Source organism: Triturus cristatus, chromosome 2_2 (assembly GCF_964204655.1).
Source record: "Triturus cristatus chromosome 2_2, aTriCri1.1, whole genome shotgun sequence".
In the NCBI taxonomy this organism is placed as follows: domain Eukaryota; kingdom Metazoa; phylum Chordata; class Amphibia; order Caudata; family Salamandridae; genus Triturus; species Triturus cristatus.
Window position 1 is genome coordinate 294,519,930 of NC_140582.1, and position 20,891 is coordinate 294,540,820.

Sequence of the window (20,891 nt, forward strand, 5' to 3'; positions counted from 1 at the left end):
TGCCATTTTGGTGGATGTCAACCTGATCCGTGCGGACTTGGGCAAAACGAATGAACGGGTTAAGAACTTGGACCTCAAGACCACGGGCCTCACTGATGATGTTACGGAACTGCAGACCGAGGTTCGTAAGCTGAGGACCGAGAGTGATCTCGTCGCCCGCCGGCTGGAGGACTTTGAGAGCCGGGCCAGGCGCAACAATGTGCGCGTTATCGGGGTCCCGGAGTCCTCGGATGAGGCTTCGGTTGACCTGCTTGTTGAGGACTTGGTCCTTAATCATCTGAAGCCCAAGGGCCTTGGGAAGTTCTTTGCGGTGGAAAGGGCCCATAGAGTGCCGGGCGGGAGGCCTAAGGCGGGTGCCCCGCCGAGGCCGATCGTGGCCCGGCTCTTTCACTTTCGAGATCGGGACGCTATTCTGCAAGCATCGAGGGTGACGGGCCCGGTCCCCTTCCAGAACGCGTCGGTGAATTTCTATCCGGACTTCACCCAGCAGGTGCAGAGGCAGAGACAGGGCTTCCTGGGGGTGAAGCGGCGGCTCCGGGAAAGAGACCTGAAGTATGCCATGCTCTTCCCTGCCAGACTGCGGGTGGTGCACGACGATCGGACATTCTTTTTTGACTCTCCTGTTATGGCCGACGAATGGCTGGACGCTTTGCCCCGGCGACGGACGGGGGACGACACAGCCGAGGATGGAGACAGTGGCCGGGATGGGCAGGGCTGACATCTCGGAGCCGGTCTGACTTGATTTGACTATACTTGAAGACTTGCATAGAGTGCAGTAACTGTGGAGGGTTGCGGGAGGATGAGGGTTGCTCTTTTCCTCCCTTAGGGTACTTTTTGTAGACTTTTTGTTTTTGTAGGGCGACAGGCACACTGCAAGTTGGGGGGGCTTTGTAAGCTGCAGCAGGGGTGCAGGGTGGGGGGAGTTTTAGGGATTTTGGGGTTGTTGTTGGGGGGTTTATTTCTGCAAGGCATGATGCTTATATCCAGGGCTGTTCCATGGTGGCTCCTCGGGTGTGGGGTGGACCTCTTTCCGTTTGAGGTTGGGGGGTAGGGGCTTAAGTGTTATAAGCTGGAATGTTAATGGGTTGGGGGATCGCATTAAGCGGGGGATTGTTTTGCAATTTTTGAAACGATCAATGCCGGATGTTGCCCTGCTGCAGGAGACGCATCTTATAGGAAATACGTGCTATGCCCTGAATAGGAAGGGGTATAAACTCATTGCACATTCAGGATTCTCATCTGGGTCCAGGGGTGTGGGCATCCTAGTTAGAGCTTCGTTGCCATTTGAGGTGGACTCCACCATTGTTGATGATAGGGGGAGGTTTGTGGCGGTGGCGGGGCGGTGGGAAGGACGGACTGTGGTTTTAGTTTCGGTTTATGTCCCGCCGGCCCTGCAGGCCTCCACTTTTGCAGATCTGGGTAGGGCCCTGCTGGATCTCCCGGGGGGAATGCTTGTGGTGGGAGGGGATTTCAACGCTGTTTGCTCCGGCCTGCTGGATAGATACCCGCCCAGAGACACAGGGGGGGCTCAGAAATGGCTTCCAGACTTCCTAGACACGCTTGGTCTGATAGACTGCTGGCGGCTCCGGTACCCCACACAGAGCCAATACACGTTCCACTCCGGGGCACATGGTAGCCTCTCCAGGATTGATTACCTGCTCACTCTGGCCGCGCATGCCTCGCTGGTATCCGAGGCGAGGCACATGGCGCGCGGTATATCTGACCACTCGCCAGTGTGGATCCGGCTGGATCTAGGTCGGGAGGGAGGAGGAAGGGTGGCCCCTATCAACCCTTGGTATTTCCGAGACCCCAAGATGCGCAGCGCCCTGGTAAAGAAGGTAGAACATTTTTTCAAGGACAATCAGGGAACCGTTGACTCGGCAGTGTCGCTGTGGGAAGCTTTTAAGACCGTGCTTCGGGGGGAAGCCCTCTCCCTAGTAGTGGCTGCCAAGAGGCGTAGAGATGGTGAGATTCTGCAGGTGGAGGAGGAGATCGCGGCTCTGGAGGGAGCGATGGAGGAGGAGGTCACAGAGTCCTCACTGCATGAGCTTTGTTTGAAGCAAACTGAGTATAAAGACCTGGTGACGAACGCCGCTAAGACCCTCAGTAGGGAACAGCAGGGCCGACTGTATGATGTTGGTGATAAGGCAGGGAAACTCCTGGCGTGGCTGGACAAAAAAGAACGGGTCAATAGAGTGGTGCCAGAGTTGACGGGAGAGAGTGGAGAGGCGATTGTGGAACCTGAGGGGATTGTAAAGAGCTTCTCGGACTATTTCTGTAAGGTTTATGCCTCTGCGTCGGATAGGCCACCCGAGGACTCGTGTGACCTCCTCCGTGATATCGAGTTGCCCTGCCTCTCTGCTATAGATAGGGACGATCTAGATGGTGACATAACGGTCGACGAGGTGGCGGGGGCTATCCGCGCGTTAAACTCGGGTAAGGCCTCGGGACCGAACGGCTTGCCGATCGACCTGTACAAGCTGTTCCCGGATAGGGTCGCCCCTCACCTGCGCGCCATGTTTTTGGAGGCGCGGGGGGGTGGGGCCCTCCCGTTGGATCAGCGACTGGCGTCGATTGTGGTCATACACAAAGAGGGTAAACCCCGCGATAAGTGCGCCTCATATCGGCCCATTTCACTTCTTAACGCGGAGCCGAAAATTCTGGCTAAACTCCTGTCGACCCGTTTGATTAGGGTACTCGGCGACTTAGTCCACCCGGATCAATCCGGCTTCATCCCGCACCGAAACACAGCGTTGAATCTTAGGCGTCTTCATGGCGTAATCGCCAGGGCGGGCACGTTGCGTGAACCGGCTATTGTGGCGTCTCTTGATGCCACGATGGCCTTTGACACGGTGGAGTGGGCATACTTGTGGGCCGTGCTGGCCAAGTTCGGTTTTGGCCGCGGTTTCGTGAGCTGGGTGAGGTTGCTGTACAAGGGGCCGCTAGCTAGTGTTGTGGTGAATGGTCGGGCGTCGACTCCGTTTCAGCTTGGAAGGGGTACTCGGCAGGGTTGCCCCCTGTCGCCTCTGTTGTTCGCCCTCGCCCTTGAGCCGCTGGCTGCGTGGATACGTTGGCACCCGGATATACGGGGCCTTCGGTGGTCGCCTGAACACGAGGACCGTATTTCGCTCTATGCCGATGATATCCTGTTGTATCTTGCCTCACCCAAGAAGTCACTTATAGTGGTCTGTGACATACTCACATCCTTTGGTAGGAACTCGGGTCTCGTCATCAATTGGAGCAAATCGTACTTGTATGTTCTTAGTGGCGAGGTTCCACCGATCCCTAGAACATGTTCGATACAGATCGCCCAGCAGGGTTTCGTGTACTTGGGGATCTTTATCTCCATGGACTCTGCTGTGCGCTATGAGAAGAATCTGCTCCCCCCCCTGGCACGCCTGAGGCGCGATGTTGAAGGCTGGCGGAGGCTGCCGCTCTCCCTCGTTGGGCGTGCGGCCCTGTTCAAAATGATGTCTCTCCCCCGCTTTCTCTACGCCTTACAGAATACCTTGGATTGGGTGCCGGCCAAATACTTTCGGGAGGTCGAAGGCCTCCAACGGACGTTGCTGTGGGATGGGCGGCCGCGAATTGCTATTGCAAAGCTGACACTTCCATGGTACGACGGGGGCATTGCGCTCCCAGATATCCGTCGGTACTATTGGGCCACACAGCTGAGCGCGATCAATCATGGGCTTTATGGCCCTGCTCTCAGCCCTGGGTATGTCATGGACAGGTGGTTGCTGCGTGGTGGTAACTACTACAGGGCGTTGTACTCGCGATCCCTAGACTCGTCCCTCACGGGGCCCACCGCTGTGGCAGTGCGGGTGTGGAAGATGGCGACTGACTCGCTGGGCTGGAAGGATAAGCTCACCCTTGCTACCCCGTTGTTTGAATCGGAGAGATTGGGAAGGCTTTGGCATTCAAAAGGCTTTGATAAGTGGGACCTGATTGGCATCTCCAGGGTGGGTGATGTGCTGCATAAGGGGAAGGTAAAGTCCTTTGAGGAGTTGCAGACTGAGTATGAGCTGGGGCCCTCCGAGTATTTCAGATATATTCAGATGCGCCACGCCCTCCGATCAGTCCTCGTGGAGGGTGAGAAGGTGCCTGAGTCCTCTCCCTTGGAGGACCGGGTCCTAGATGGCCATATGCCCGAGAGCACGATCTCGCTCATATATAAGAAACTTATAAACGTCCGGGCGGACATGCTTCTGGGGCTGAGGGACCAGTGGACTAGGGATGGCCTCGAGTTAGATGATGAGGATTGGCAGTCAGCTGTTTCTTCCCCTAAGGAGTTTGCGATCCCGTCGCGCCTGAGGCTGGTGCAGCTTAAAATACTGCACCGAGTGTATGTGACGGGGCCAAGGCTGGTCCACATGGGGTTCTCGGAGGACGGCCTGTGCAGGAGGGGGTGTGGTATGGTGGGTACTTTCCTGCACATCATTTGGGAGTGTGGTGTCATTGTGGAATTCTGGAGGGGAGTCCATGCAGTAATGGGGGAGGTGACAGGCATTGCTCTGCAGCCGGAGGCGCGGTGCTGTCTCCTGAATATCTGGGGGCCCACTGACCTCGATGAGGCGCGGACCCAATGGGTGACACTGGGTAACATGGTCGCTAAGAGGGATATCGCGCGATTGTGGGGCTCCTCGGGGCCCCCCACACTGACTGCGTGGAAAGAGAACATGGACTGGAGCATGTTTAGGGAGAAGACAGTCTATTGCTCTAGAGGCCGCCCCCGGAAGTGGCACGCCATCTGGGGGCGGTGGAATCAATACAGGGGGGGAATATGTCTTGCCCCTGATCTGGAGCCGCCCGAGGAACAGCTTTCCCCCTGACCTTCTTGCCAGCACAGTCTGGTTTATGAACTATTTGGGCCTCTGCTGTCCCCCCTCTTCCTCCTTACACTATCTTGTAACTGGTAGATGAGTGGGGTCCGGCCTCCCCTGGGGGCTCTCACCATGGTTTTTAGTGTTCTTGCCTTGCTGGGGTTTGTTGTGCTTTTTGTGTTTGTTTAAAATTGAACCTTTGCACTTCTCTTTGTACTTCACTGGGGACGCATCACTGTTTCTAATTATCGATGCTGCCGAACCTCCGGGTTGTCGGCTGAATAGCTGTGTCCTGATTTTTAAATAAAGGTTTTAAAAAAAAAAAATGCAATAGTTAGTCCAATCTCTACATTAGAAGTCATTAGCCTAAAAGGGAAAACTGTTAGTCTATCCCTACTCTATCTCTAAGGTGACATCCCTACTTAGCATTTCCCTCCCAGGCAAGAGAGTAAAAAGGTGTCAGGAGTGAAGACTTCCTTAGAAGTACATTCACTTAGTCAGAGCTCGTTCTAAGGTGCTCCTTCTAGCTTCCCATTTAAACCTCAACTGCTCCACCCTCGGGGCACTGTCCCTAGTACAAAATCACAAAAACGTAGAACACGCCCTTCGGCACACCTCTTCAGCCAGGTCTTCTTCCAGTACATTTCCAGCGAAACTTGTACTTCATCCAACGACGGTTAGCTTGACCTTGGGTCCCAGGCACCATCTCTGCTAAAAGTATCATCCATAATTTCCAATGTACTCCTCGGTTGGCTTCTCGCACCATCCTAACTCCTAAAACAAAGACCCAGTCACTCTAACAAGCTAAATGTCCGTGCACCTGCAACAGAAACATGGGAACGAAAAACTTTTCACTTCTCTAAGATTTTCCATCCTCCTGAAATTCAAAGCCTTTACCAAGGGAAATAATTTTCGGCCTACAACATTTAGCTAACATAAGAAATGAACAGGCCTTTCTCTTTAAACGTACATGCGATCAGGCCTTTACACTGTTAAACACACTCCTAAGTCACACTATAAGCATTAGTTTCATTACTCCTTGATACGTGAATAAGCAGATTACACGTGTAACTTTAATATGGTGCACATTTAAATCTAATACATTGCATTACATAAAAGCCAAACACTATGCATTTACTAAAAATAAATTTGCAATGATCTACGACATTATTCTTAATGAAAAGCATGGTTACATTTCTAATCACCCCTATGTTAAACAACTCTAGTGATACATTTCTAAGTCACATCTTATACTACTTCAATTAATATGTGGGTGCGGACTAACAGTGAATATGATGCACCCCTACAAATTTCAGAATAACGTGGTGCTCTATCAGTTCCCCCCTTTGATGACAAATGTCATCACACCATCACACAATTAATTCCCTTGGAGAAAGAACCGGCCTAAACAGTACTTGTCGCCATCCTTCCCTATCGGAATCTCTCCATATTCTTAATGTTCTGAAATTGACTGTCCTGCAGTCTGGCCATTCGTATTTCACTCGCTCTAAGAGCTCTTTCAATTCTGTTTCCTCTGTACCACTTATAAACTCGGATGAATGCCCACAAGCAAACCACACACACCACAACAATGATGAGGGGTTTTAGCACAAACCCAAGGAACCCCTTCCTCAAATTCGCAAACCAACTTCCCACACGACCAAATCCCTTACCAATCTTTTCCCACACACCCTCTTCGGTCAAATCCTCAATCTCTTGATGGATCGTGGTAATGTTATCTATATTAACCCTGGGCTTCGTGCTCCGCTTCGCCCACGGAGTGCACCTAGCGCTGCCTGCTTCGCCATTTACGAAGTAGGAGTAGCAGGCAGCGCTACGCACACGCCGCAGCGAAGCAGAGCTGCCCACCACCCGCCTCCCGCCCGCCCTCATTTTAAAATAATTTAAAGAAGGTTAAAGGTAAATAAAGCACCTTACCTTCAGTGCGGCGTCCCGGGGCTCCCTCTTCTTATGGACGGTAACTTCTTCACGCAAATGCGCATGTGCGGACGCCCGCGCATGCGCATTTCTCGCGCTGGATTTTCATTCACGAGAGAGGCTGTTTCTTCCAAGGGTGCTGGAACTCTGCGGGTATGGGAGGCATGCACTCAGTTCGGCAACCCTCCACACTTCACTGCCGTGTTTGTGACCAGTATTACCTGGTACGGGACACGGCAACGAACGTCCAGGCAACTCTTCCTCAGGTGCTTGCAAACAAGCACCCAATCTCCCGGGCACAGGTCGTGGCACAGGTCACTTGCGGCTGGAACAGTTGTTGCTTGTACCTGCTGTCATACAGAATGGACTACGTCAGCCAGTCCCTTACAGTAGTCAAGAATTAAGTCATCAGTGATGCTAATCAGAACAGTAGCAGGTATCGCTGGTAATCGCATTGCCCTCCCCATCAGGATCTCGTGAGGTGACAACCCCGTTCTCCTATCAGGAACACTACGAAGGCTCATGAGGACCAAGGGCAGTGCATCAGGCCATTTCAGGGATGTCGATGAACACACTTTTGCCATCCGTGCTTTCAAAGTCCCATTAACTTGCTCCACAATCCCAGAAGCCTCTGGTCGGTAACTGCAATGTAACCTCTGATCCACATTCAAGGCAGCACAGAGCAATTTCATGATCTCACTGCGGAAGTGCGTCCCTCTGTCCGACTCCAAAGATGTCGGAAAGCCGAACCTAGGGATAATTTCCCTCAACAGCAGATTAGCTACAGTGAGTGTGTCACACCTATGAGTTGGGTAAGCCTCCACCCACCTTGAAAAGACACACACCACAACTAGGATGTACCTCAGCCCATTACACTTCGGCATCTCAATGAAATCGTTGGCTCTGCTTCAGCGCGGTGCCGCTGGGGCCCACCTGTTCAGTGCTACCTCCTGGCCCCATCATTGCTGCCCGGCCTGAGGGGGTACTCTGCCCTCTTTAATCTGCGTTCTGCGCGCTGCACTATCCCCACGGGCCTGATATTGGGCTTTGTGGTTAAAGTGACTGCGCTGGCCTTTGGAGGGCGTCCGCATTTGGACAGTGCCTGGTTCTCCGTATTCACAGCTGGACACTTGGCTGCTTCCCTCAGTGGGGACAACTACTTGCACTGAGTGCTTCGGCTCTGCTTCTTCTCCCCCTTTGCCCTCACCAGACCTCCGGCCTCCTCTCCCTTCTGCCGGTCGTTCCGGTGTTGCTTCCCTGGCCTAGTGTACTGGAGGCTGTGAGCGCTGCCTGGCCTCTGGTGCTTCGGGCCCGGGCTTGCTGAGAGGCCTGGGGGGTTCATTCTATTGACTTGAGACCTCATCTTTGGGGGCAAAGTGCTGTTTCTTTCTTCGCCAATATATCCACTGTTCACCCCAGAGCTGCTCTGTCCTGGGAGCTGAATGTGCGCCCCTGAGAGTTGCTGTGTGCCCGTGTGTAGAGCGCATTTCTCGCTGCTGGGGATTGCTGATGGGACCTATAGCTCTTCGAAGGAGGTGAAGCACTCTCACTGCCTAGGCTGTTGCTACTACTGCAGTTCATTGTTGATAGCGTTCATTGGCTGAGCTTGGGTGAGAGGTTCTCTCGGATGGGGTGCCTATGATGCACCACTACAATTGCTTCTGTCTCCTGTTTGTTGTCCTGAATTTGACTCTTGATTGTTGTTGATCGTAGGCAGAGCCCTCCTCGTTTTGGGAGGTGTCATGCGTAAGCCAGATAAAGTGCAATCCAAACTGAATTTTGAGTTAAGAAAATCTAGACACAGAGAGGATGCCTTTGGGATGTCCGCTCCCGCATCTGGTGACGAATCTAAGGTCTCGGGCAGCGAATTTAAGCATATCCTAGTTACCATCCAGAAAAGCCTTTCCGCAATAGATGGTAAGATTGACTCCTTATCATACAGAATGGACCGTATGTCTGAGCGGCTTTATAACCACACAGAACTCCTTGTTGTGTCTGAGCAGCGTATCTCTGAGGCAGAGGAAGCACAGATGAAGGTACACAGTACACAGAAGCAAATGGATAAAGCGTTAAATATTCTTTAGGATAAGGCAGAGGACCTTGAAGCCAGGTCCAGGCGCAGTAACCTGCTCATTATGGCCCTTCCGGAATTAACCACCACTGGGGTTATGGAGGTGTTCGTGGAGAAACTGCACAGAGACCTGCTGGGCCCTGAGACTTTTTCCCCTATGGTTATCGTGGAACGTGCACACCACTCCCTGTGTCCTTGCCCTCCTTCGGGTGCCCCCCGCGCCCCATCATTGCTAAGTTACTCTGCTACCGTGACAGAGATGCAGCTCTTAAGAAAGCCAGATAATTAGGTAAATTACAGTTTGAAGGCTCTGCACTTTCACTGTTGCAGGACTTTACGCTTAGAGTTCAGGAGGCTAGGAGGCTATTCGTCCCGATGCAACGTTAGCTAAAGGAACAAAATATTGAATATGCAATGCTCTACCCAGCGAGACTCAGGGTTGTAGTTAATGGCTCGACTAACATTTGTACAGACCCTAGGGCCCTTCAAAAAGCTCTCAAAGACTGGAAAATAGTGGAGCGGAATAAGAAGCCCACGTGCTCTGGAGAAGTTGATGCAGGCTCAAGTGGTAACCTGGACTATAACGACTGACTTTGTTTGATGGCGCAAGTAACCCAGTGGCTTTTCTTTACTCATGGTCTGTTGTCTACTATCATTCAAGACGCTATTAATATGGTGATGTTCTAGTTATATTTCTTTCTATTGTATCCGAGGGTTGACCTCACTAATCCTTGCAATGTCCTGCTGAGTCGTGTCTGATTTATGATAGGTCCATATGGAGTACAATGCACACCTAGTAGAATAAGGTTTTGCAAATATGGTTGTGGGCGGTCATCTCCCCTAGGTGGAGAAACATCTCTACTTAGACGGCACTGCTTTTTGTTGCTTTGAATACTGTTATGTCTGGCCACATCCACCTCCATGAGTTACCCCCAGGAACTTTCATTGCTTTTTTTTGTTTCATGACTATTCTTATTTGCTATTGTGCTATTTTGGGGTAATATGTAGGGTGGGGACATGGTCGTACATGCCAAGTTGGGGACGGCATTGCGTGGGTAGGGGAGAGTTGGGATTTTGTATTGTTTCCACAGTTGGTGTACACAATCATGATTTGCTGGGAAATCACTCTGCAGTCCCATATAACTGCATGCAGAGGCTAATATGAGTAGACAGCGACAGTCACTTGAAGACACTCCCCGACGCTTGCTAGGGAAAGTTAGGCTCATCACCTCCAACATGCGGGCCTAAATGATTTTAGGAAATTGCGCAAAATACTAGCTTATCTCAAACACCACAAAATAGATATTGCATTATTACAAGAAACTCATTTGGCCCCTAATAACTGCTTTCTTAAGAAAAAGAGGCTGCAAGGCACATTTCATGCTGCGGGGTTTACCTCTGACGCCAGGGGTGTCCTTACCTGGATCAATCCCAAATCAGGCATCTCCATAACAGTGGTTAAAACTGATCCCAATGGTAGATATGCTGTTTCAAGGTGCCATGGTGCAGGGTTCGATATTCAAGTTATTAATATATATGGCCCAAATTATGATGACCCTTCCTTTTACATCTCACTGTTAGCCCAGGTTTCTAGCGGCCCGACCATACCTCAATTATGGGGCAGTGGCTTGAATTTTATTCTGAATCCCAACCTAGACAAGTCGGGTGGACTAGGACGCTGCCTTTCCGATGCAGCCAAAGCAATCACTGATATAGCACTGCAGTTAGACCTGGTAGATGTATGGAGGGCGAGGCACCCGGAGGCAGGCGGATTCACTCATTACTCAGCCCCTCATGACACACACACTAGGATTGACTACATTCTACTAGACAGATCGCTCCTCCCTCATGGCCGCTCCTGCGGAGTCATGGCCCGCACTTTTTCAGATCCATCTCTGATTATCCTAGAGGTTGAGACACCGCCACGGGTTGTTGCTCCGTTTACATAGAGATTTCTCCCATATTCCCTACTTGACACTGTGTTCAAAGATGAGCTAGCCACTGCTATAATGGATTTATTTACTATCACTTTATAGTCTGTTAGGCACTTTAAAGTATATATAAGGGGGGTCACCATTGGTAAGCATGCCAGTGTTTTGCGCTCGATCAGTGGAAGACTTACCACTTTAGATAAAAAGCTTGTAGAATTGGAATTGGCTCCTCAGGGGTGCAGTGATCCCCAGATAGCAAAGGCTATGAAATAAACGCTTGAGGAATACAGTGCAGAGGCTGATGCTGAGGTTAAGCACATGGGTAAGTATGCTATCGCTAAATCCTATGGCGAGAGCGATAGGCTGGATGATGCATTGGCTGCTTTGGCCCGACGACAGAGGGACACGAGGGGGGTTTCTGACTTAGACAGGGGAGATGGTACCATCTTGACAGATCCTTCGGACATAGTGCAAGGATTTCATCAGTACTACAGTGAGCTGTACAGTTCACATATTACGGTTGATGAGTCCGCAGTTCTTGACTACCTGGAGCATTTGCAACTACCATGGCTTACTAACTCTCACAGAGAATATCTTATGAGCCCGCTTGACGCAACTGAAATTCGCATTGCCTTGAACTCTATGCGGGATGGTAGTGCCCCTGGTTTGGACGGACTTACGGTTCCCTTCTATTTGATGAAATTGCGGACACTGGTATAATGCTGCAATCAATGAGGGAGGCTGTTGGAAAACGAGGCAGTATCTGTGAGGCCTGCACAAATAACATGTCACATTTGTCTTTCACTGGGAACCAAACACCCTATTGTAGCACTTGACTCTCAGAGGGTAGCGTTGCAGAGCAGTCCAAGGCTTACTCAAGGGAGGTGGTGTAGGCTAGTAATTGCCATTTACCAGTACGCAGAAATAACACTCAATAATTGATTGTCCAGTCTGTACTTTGCTTTATAAAAGTAAGAGTACATTTATTAAACACACACTACTCAATAATATGCACCAATTTAAAAAATATACATAAGCAGTTGGAATTACTTTGTGACATTGCATAACATCTTCACCCCTCCCGCATGGGGGGTTGGGGGTCTAGTACCACCACTCCCATGTATTCACACCATCTTGCCCCCTAATGCAGTGGGTTGACACAACCTGGAGCGAAGGCCTTACCAACAGGCACCATCCCAGTGGCGACCCACCCCATCATCTCAACAAGCGTTAAAAATAGGTACACCTGCCCTGGGGACACATAATCCTGACTGAGCATCTCATATTGTCCATACAGTATACATCTATATATCTTAGTGGCTAACAGTCCGGGTTGTTCTTCCCCTAACGCAGTAGCATGAATACATGTTTGGGCTAAGGGTGGGCGTAGTTCGCGAAGTAGCACTTCGCGAAGCTACGCAAAGTGAAGTTCGCACTACGCGAGCTACGCGTAGTACTTCGCGAACTGCGTAGTAACATGTTCGCACTGTGCAAGATGTTGTTTTCAATGATTGCACAGTGCGGACAAGCAACCGGCACTGTGCAATCATTGAAAATGGCATCTTTCACAGTGCGAGCTGTAGTTTTCTGCTGCTCGAGTAGATTTTTACTCGAGCGGCAGCTTTCTCAACGCGAACTGGTAGTTTCTCATCGCGAGCGGTCGCGAGCATACGAGACCCCTCGCAATGAGAAACCTGACCTCCTCGTGTTGGGAATCTAGCCGGGAGGTTTATTTTCCATGCTCGCGATCGCCAACTTGATGTTGCTGATCGCGAACAAGGAAAAAGTCTCGCCGGGATGTCATTTTGCTTGCTCGCGGTCGCCAACTTGACGTTGAGGACCGCGAGCAAGCAAAAAATGACCGCAGCACTACGCTACGCGTGTTCGCACTGTGCTACGTGCAGTTCGCGTAGTGCGAAGTAGCGCGAACTTCGCAAACTACGCGAGCGTAGCGCAGTGCTTTGCCCAGGCTTAGTTTGGGCATCACTTTAAATGAGGTACATAGCTGATAACATTTGTAATGCATTACAATCACAGCCCCTAAAAGGCATCACAGTTAAAATCACAGGATTAAGCGTATACAACGAGGCATCCTAGCGGGAATGTCTGGCAACCTAACCCCACAATACTTCACATTACACATGTGACTTTCAGTCTCTCAGTAGAAATAACATTGGTAAATGCACTTCTCGTGCAATTGCACCTTTTCACCTTCAGGGGATGCTCTTCTCCATGCATCCCCACCTCAAACCTCCATACCTTGGTGCAGTCCCAAACGCACCCACAGCTGTAGAACAAAAGTTCCAGACTCAGGATGCTGTTTACCGCTGGCTGAGCCCTTCAGGGGTTATTCCCAGTGAGTCCACAGAGACTTATGGGGGGGACTTTCGATATTTGTGCTGGGGGAGACTGCGTTGCTCCTGCAGCTCCCACTGCACCGTGGCACACATGTCGCGGTGACCCCATCCTCCTGGGGCCACCACAAGTCAAGAAAAGGCTGTTTTCCCTTGCAGGCCAGTCAGCATTATGGGGCGAGGCTCTCCTGCCTCGTGAATATCATAGCAGCAGCTCCCCCGCTACTCTGGGAGAGGCGCGCTAAAGGCCTCTGGTCACATCTTGGCTTTGTTGGAGGGTCTGGTACCACCTGGACCCCCAGGTGAGTCATTGTCGCTCGGGGAACCCACCCCCGGCTGCTCCGGCTGTTTTCGGGGACCCGGTCTCACCTGGGCCCCTCGCACCTCAACATCTTTTTTGGGGCCCCGGTCCCACCCGGGCACTCCGTCTGGCCTCCTCATTGGAGAGCCGCTCAGGGAGCCCACCCCCAGCTGCTCCCTGCAGCTCCCCAATGGGCCAGCACCCTCGCGTACTGTCGTGGGAGCCGGCACTCCTGTTCTGGTCTGCCCGTTCCCGTGGGCAGACGCGAGGCCACCTCTGGTCCAATGGGACCTCGGGGGAGTGCAACGGCACTCCCCCCTTTCTCCGGTCACGGGGAGTGTGGCGGCACTACCCCGACCTCGCCAACCGCATTGAGGCCCAGAGTTGGGATCCCGGGCCCCCAGTGCACCTTCACGGGGAATGCAACAGCACTCCCCGACTTCGCTTCTCACGTCGGGGCACGCTGGGGCCCAGAGATGGGGTAGCGGGACCCTCCCCTCTGGTCAATCTTCACGCAGAGCGTGACGGCACTCCCCGGATTCCCTTCTGAGTGTCAGGCCCAGAGTGGGGATCCTCGGGCCCAAAGACATCTTTGCGGGGGGCGCAACAGCGCTCCCTGCCCTCCATTGGCACAGGGGGGCCAGGGTGGACTCCTGGCACCCCGTTTGGGCAACTTCACGGGGAGCGCGATTGCGCTCCCCGACTTTACTTCTTTCTCTGGGGACAGCCTACGCGACCTGACCCACCCCGGGGGCACATCGAAGACCGGCGGCTGAGCCCAATGCGCTTTGTTGTCAGTCCCAGTAGAGGACAAAGGTCGCCTACCTTCTGGGGGGCATTTCTCAGCCTCCAGGGTACCGATCTGCACCATTTTCACCTCTTCTTGCTCTGGGTGACCAGATCTACCTGTCTGGAGCACTTTCCTTCACCCGCCTGGTCTCAAGGAGGGGGAACTCAGCAGGGAGCTGCCTTCTCTGGCCCCCTGTGCCAGCCTCTCACCTGGCTCTTCTCCTGGATCTCTCGTCTCCTTGCGCAGAGGCCCAGGCTTCTGCTCACGGGTCCTGGACTCCCCTCCTGGCGCAATTCTGCATCCTGGGACAGTCAGGGTGTTCTTCCTTCCAACTGCCCATGGTACCAGGCTCCAGCACCAGTCTTCCTCAGCAGACCACACCCCAGAGAGAGCTCCTCTTCCTGTGCCAACTCTTTTTTTAAAGAGTTTGGAGGGGGCTGGCAGGAAGTCTCTGTTTGCCCTATCAAACTGCGACACATCACTTCTCTGCCCCTGCTCCCTCCTTCCTGCCCAGTCCTCTGGGTTTGTTCAAAATGGCGTCGGCCAGGGTTCTCATGCCCCATGGTCTCTGAAAAACCCCTTCCCCCCTTGCTGCCTTCTCTCCAGAGCAGCTTGGTGCTGCTGATGGATTAACCTGTAGCTCCACCCATCTTCTCTTCTTGGCGAAGATGCCTTCACCCTTTGATTGCTTGTCGTGAAGGGCTAGGCCTCTGATGCTACAGCTTGGGGAGGAAGGTCATTAATCCAGCCTGGTGTGAACCTGGACTTCTATGGGAATTCACAAGGACATATTATCAAGCCCATTATCGCCTCTTTAGCTGCAGTTTCCTGCCGCTAAAGCGGCGATAATGTTATCGCCTTCCTTGATAATATGACCCCACATCTTTCTTGGCGACGAGAGCTGGGCCATCACGAAGAACCTGTGTGCCTATATCTGTCCACCTAAGTACGCTGTTCGCTGACCATCGTGTCCAGAATCCTGCTCAGAAAAAGGAGTTGATTGGCGCTGTTTCTTCATGTTTGTAACAGCGGGAAAAACAGAAAGACGCTTCAAGAGGTAGAGCAGCATTTTTATCAATCTGTCAATTTCAGCCTGAAACGCAAGGACAAACCTGTGTTTCAGTGAGCTCAGTGTCACGTTAGTCTTCAGAACGTGATGACGTCGATACGGTGAGCATTTTTTTTTTCTTTTTACATGTCAGTGGAACGTAAGCTTTGCGTAACAAAGCCGTTGCCTTTTTTAGCCTCCAGAGTCAACAGTGCCGTGAGGGAGATACTATTGGGACGTCACGTTTTTTTTTATCCTGTACTGCCCTGTGCTGGATTTATCACGTCACAAAGGCTTTATTGTGGATCTGTTTTATGAACAGTACATTGGATCTACACAGCAGAGACTAGCTTTTCACATATAACCAGCATTTTGAAACTATTTATTGATTTAACATAAATATCGTACCATTGAATGAGCAAATTTATTAGTGGGTGTTCACACGTCTATTCAGTTGTATCTACAAACTTGTTCATAGCCAAATTACTGCAGTTAACATGCAATCAGTTTCACCACTCCACCATTTTTAGAAACGCCTGGTGATCCACCAATTGGATGGAAACAATGGAACACTGGATTTGAGACTTATCTTGGTGCAATAGGAGCAATGCGTTTCAGAACAGAAAGGAAGAAATATCTCCTCTTGCACTCATTGGGCTATGAAGGGAGAGATATTTTGAAACATCTTCCTCCACTTGTTGTTGCAAATGGAGAAGTACTTGATGAATATTAAGAGACCGTAAAGAAATTACAAAACAGGCTTGATGTACAACCCAGCATAGTGGTGTTGCGACACAAGTTTTTTTTATGTATCCAAAAACCAGGAGAGAATGTTGATACGTACATCACTGCATTGAGAAGGTTAGTTTCCGAGTCCCAGTTTGAAAACTTTGCTGATCAATTAGTCCATGATCAATTCATATGTCCCTGCGAGGATAAAATGATTAAACAGAAGCTGCTCTCAACAGGAAATCCAACGTTGGAAGAAATCATTTAGTTGGCAAAAAGCATTAAAATGTCACAGTTATCTGCAAAAGAACTTGAACCTAAGACTAGTGAAAGTGTCTCAGCTGTTAAAGTTAAAGACTTGAAAGATTCTGGTCAGAATGAAAAATATTGTATCACTTCTGGTGATAAACGCCATTCTTTTTTCAACCAACCAAACATTTGCGTCAGGTGTGGGTACAGAGCCCACATGTATGGTGGCAAGTGTCCTGCAAGATTCGTTACTTGCAGGGACACTTTGCGAAAGTTTGTCAAGCCTCAAAAAATAAACAACCCACTACGGTCAAATGTGTTCAAGATGAAGTGCTCAGCAGTGACGATGACTCTATCACCAAATAATTAAGAGATATGGTTGTAGTTGTCCAGGATGAAGCAGTCACAGTGGGGAATCCTGAGCTTTGTGTCGACCTCTATGTTGAAATCCAAGTCGGAGATAAAGTATTAAAACCTTTGGTGGACTCGGGAGTTCGCATCGCTATGATTACTCAGAATCTATTTGATGAGACTTGGCCAAACAGACTTTTGTTGCCCTCTGATCGCAAAGCAGTCTCTTATGAAGGATGTGAAATCAATCTCTCTGGTTACATTGAAGACATTATGGAGTTTAGAGGGAGGAAAATTGCTGGTAAAATATATGTCGCACACAAAGGTTTAAACATTTTAGGGTGGTTCCATCAGGGACTATTTGGAATGGTACTCAGGCCTGGTACCAGTGAGCAGGTTCTAGTTGTGGGAGACAATCTGGATCTGGAGAAATTATTAATAGATTTCCTCATGTTTTCTCTGGCAAGCTTGGAAAAATTAGTGATACAAGCACACAATCATTGTCAAAGAAGGCGCAAGGCCCGTAAAACATAAGCTCAGGAACGTCCCTTTCAGTATTAGACATCACCTTGAGAAGGAGTTGACTTCCTTGTGTGCGAAGGGGATTATTGAACCAGTGGACTCTTCTCTTTGGCTCTCTCCATTAGTAGTTGCTCACAAACAGAACGGAGAACTTAGAGTGTGTGTGGATCTCTGCTGCCTAAACAAGGAAATTTGGGTAGATTCACATCCTCTCCAAAATATTAACGAGATTCTTGAGGGTTTGAAGGATGCTAAGGTGTTTTCCAAACTAAACTTAGCTTCTGCTTATCATCAAGTAGAACTTTCTCCCGAATCCAGACATCTCACTGCATTTGTTTCTCCATTTGGTACTTACCAGTATGTTCGCATGCCGTTTGGCCTTGCGTCTGCAGCATCTGTGTTCCAACGTCTGATGAATAACATGCTCAAGGTTGTTGATGGGTTGTCAGTTTTTAAGGATGATGTTTTGGTTTTTGCTCCTGACAGGTCTACCCATGACGCCATCCTCCAAGAGGTGTTATCTAGGTTTCAGTCCAATGGTGTAGTTGTACGTAGAGACAAGTGTGTCTTTCTAACCGAAGAGGTTGAATATTTAGGACATCTTATCACTAAGCATAGTATTCTTCCCAAGTCTAGTTTACTAGAGTCCATCGTGAAAGCCAAACCGCCTTCTTACAAGATCACTCTCAAGTCTTTCTTGGAGCTCTGTGAATTTTATTCACGCTTTGTAAAAAACTTTGCCAATAAGTTGAGACCTCTTTCTTAAATGCTTACGAAGGGTTTTGGGTTTGAATGGACTGATGAGTGGGTCAAAGAGCAGCTCGTCTCACCCAGAGTTTTGAAGCATTTTGACCCTAATCTTCCCTGCACTGTTACTGTGGATGCTAGTAATGTTGGTGTAGGGGCTGTTTTGAGTCAAGCCAAGGATGATGAGGTTAGGACTATTGGTTTTGCTTCAAGGGTGCTATCCCCTACCAAGAAAAAGTACTTGGTAATTGAAAAAGAGCTTTTTGGCTTGTTGGTGGGCAGTGATGAAATTTATTCTAAGTGGGAAGAATGTTAGGGGTTTTACACCTCACATTGCTCGCCTATCATCTAAACTGCTACAGTTTGATTTCTCTCCAGAGTACATTCCTGGTTACAAAAATAATTGTGCAGATTTTCTGTCACGTTCCTCAGACATTCTTGAAGATCCGAAAGTCATGGGTGAGGATGACAAGGAGGAATAGATTGTTGCTGCTGTTGACATTCCACAACTGTGTGCTATCACGGAGCATGAGTGGTGGAGTGCCCTTGCCAAGGATGTTTCTTTTTTGTCTGTTATGAAGCATGTGGAGACAGGTTGGCCCAGGGAGAGAAACCTGAGTTTTGAACTCAAAACGTAGGCTCAGGTGGCAGATGAGTTGTCCATAGAGGATGGTTTACTTATGAGGTCTGACAAGCTCATTCTTCCTTTGGTTTGAGAGCAGGTATCATTGTTTGTGCCCATGAAGGACACCTAGGATCCACCATGACTAAAAAAGAGTGAGACTCTCTTTCTGGTGGCCCATGATGGACAAAGAGGTTGAGCATGTTGTTAAATCTTGTGTTGTTTGCTCGAGTTGTGATAAGACTGCTAAGCTGTCACTCCTCCTCTTTCTCCCATTGAGTTACCTTCTGCACCCTGGGTCAAATTAGGTATTGACATCATTGGTCCTTTCCATGCACTTGATGCCTCTTGCAAATTTGTTTTGGTTTTGATGGACTACTTCACCAAGTGGCCTGAAGTCAAGTTTGTGAGGGAGGTCACTTCCTTATCTGTTGCTGAATTTCTCAAAGACATTTTTTTGAAGGAGGGTTTCCTTGAATTCTTGGTATCTGATAATGGGCCCCAATTCTTAACTAGTGAAGTGGAAGATTTCCTTGTCTTCAGTGGCATTAAGCATCTCAAAAGTTCACTTTTCCATCCACAGACCAATGTTCTTGTGGAACGCATGAACAGGGTTTTGGGGGAATGCATTCAGTGGGCTTTAGCGAACAAGTGTTCTGTTGGCAATGCAGTTAGGAGAATGCTCTGGTTTTATTGCACAACTCCACACTCTTCAACAGGAGTGTCTCCTTTTGAGTTGTTGCGTGGACATAGAGCTACCACGACCTTTTCTCCGTGTTGGATGAGTAAATGGGTCAAGGGAAGTAATTGGTCAGATGCTTGTGTCAGGAGACGTGTGTGTCTTTCCCAAGAAAAGCAAAAAAAATATTTTGACAACAGGAAGAGAGTCAAGGAACTTATGTTGCTTGTTGGTGATTGTGTGTGTGTAAGAAAACCTGTCAAGATTTGCTGATGCTGTTTCTGATGGGTCTAACTCAAGTGACCATGTCAAGTCTTCTAGTCAGGGACAGATTGTTGTCAGATGCAGTTCTAGGTCTAGAAACATTCCTGTACGTTATAGGACGTAGATTTCATTGTGTTTGAACTTTTCCTTCCACAGGATTCTTTCCTCATGTTTGACTCTTCGTGTTTTTTTTGATAATGCATGTTAACTTTTCTTCTTACAGGTTTTGGACTATTGTGTTTTGCTTATGTACTTATTTCTTGTAGTCTATTTCATACTCATTATGTTCTCTTCTCTTCTCTTTTCTCTTTCATTCTTTTCTTCTTCCTGTTCTTTCTCTTCTTTAATATCTTTGGGGAAGACCCATGTAGTGGTTTGTGTTTCTCGCTGTGCTTAGCGAGCTTGTGCATTCCTCTATTGGTATCATCATCAGTGTAGAACTCTTACTGTGTTCTAGTTCTACACCGGTCGTTGGGGTTTTACAGTTTGTCTGGCGGGTGAGCTCTTACTGCTCTGCCGATGGCCCAGCATAAATAAATAATCTTTCCTACCTTCATGCCTCGTGTCGTTAGGATCACCAAAGATTTTATCTACGAACTTTATTTATTGGATGCATGAGCAGACATTGTATGGAGGCGCTGTCCCTATGCTCCCGGACAGACATATAAAAGCCATCCATTCCTGCGCAGTATCTTACATATTGACAGCATGGCGAGCCACAAGACCAGTAAACTACCAGCCTTAGGCTAGAAGACAAAAAGTGAATTAAACCAAAAGCCATTCTCGGAGTGTAAGCCAAATGACTTATTGTACATAGCGAACGTTTTAAATTATTCAGTGCTTTTATGTTATGTGGATTTTTGCGCTCAAACAATAAAGAATTGATTGATGGAAAGTGTCAGTCAGCTCTGCGATTCACCCTGATGGAAAGAGATTTTCCGCACAAATAGTGCGGTAGACATACCTGCTGCTCACATGTCACATGACTCACTACCTACCCAGCCACAGGGCCACTCGTTTCTGCCTCCACCTTGCTGAGAGTAACTTAGCACACATATTGCTATTCATTCCTAGCTCTCACCCTGTGAATGGAGATCCAGTACAAGCCAAGACCTCAACAAGAGTCATTGCCCACACAGTGTTCCAGTCATACCCTGCTACAATGAACGATCCCCATACCGTGTTGGTGTTGCTTACACTCACCCTAACACACCCTAACACAAAGTCACTGCCCGCAAATAGAGACAGTGCTTGTAATAATGGTGGGGGACTGTCTTTTCTGATTCTTTAAGAGCTAGGATCGAATGATACTCATAATTCAACCACATAAACACCAACACACTCCCACATAAACACAAATACAGGCAACACATACAAAACGCAAGGCAGTTCTGCTAGACACCTTAGAGCATCTGAAATTCTTATCACATAAACATCATGCTAGAGACATTCATGGAAGAGGCTAAGTCCCA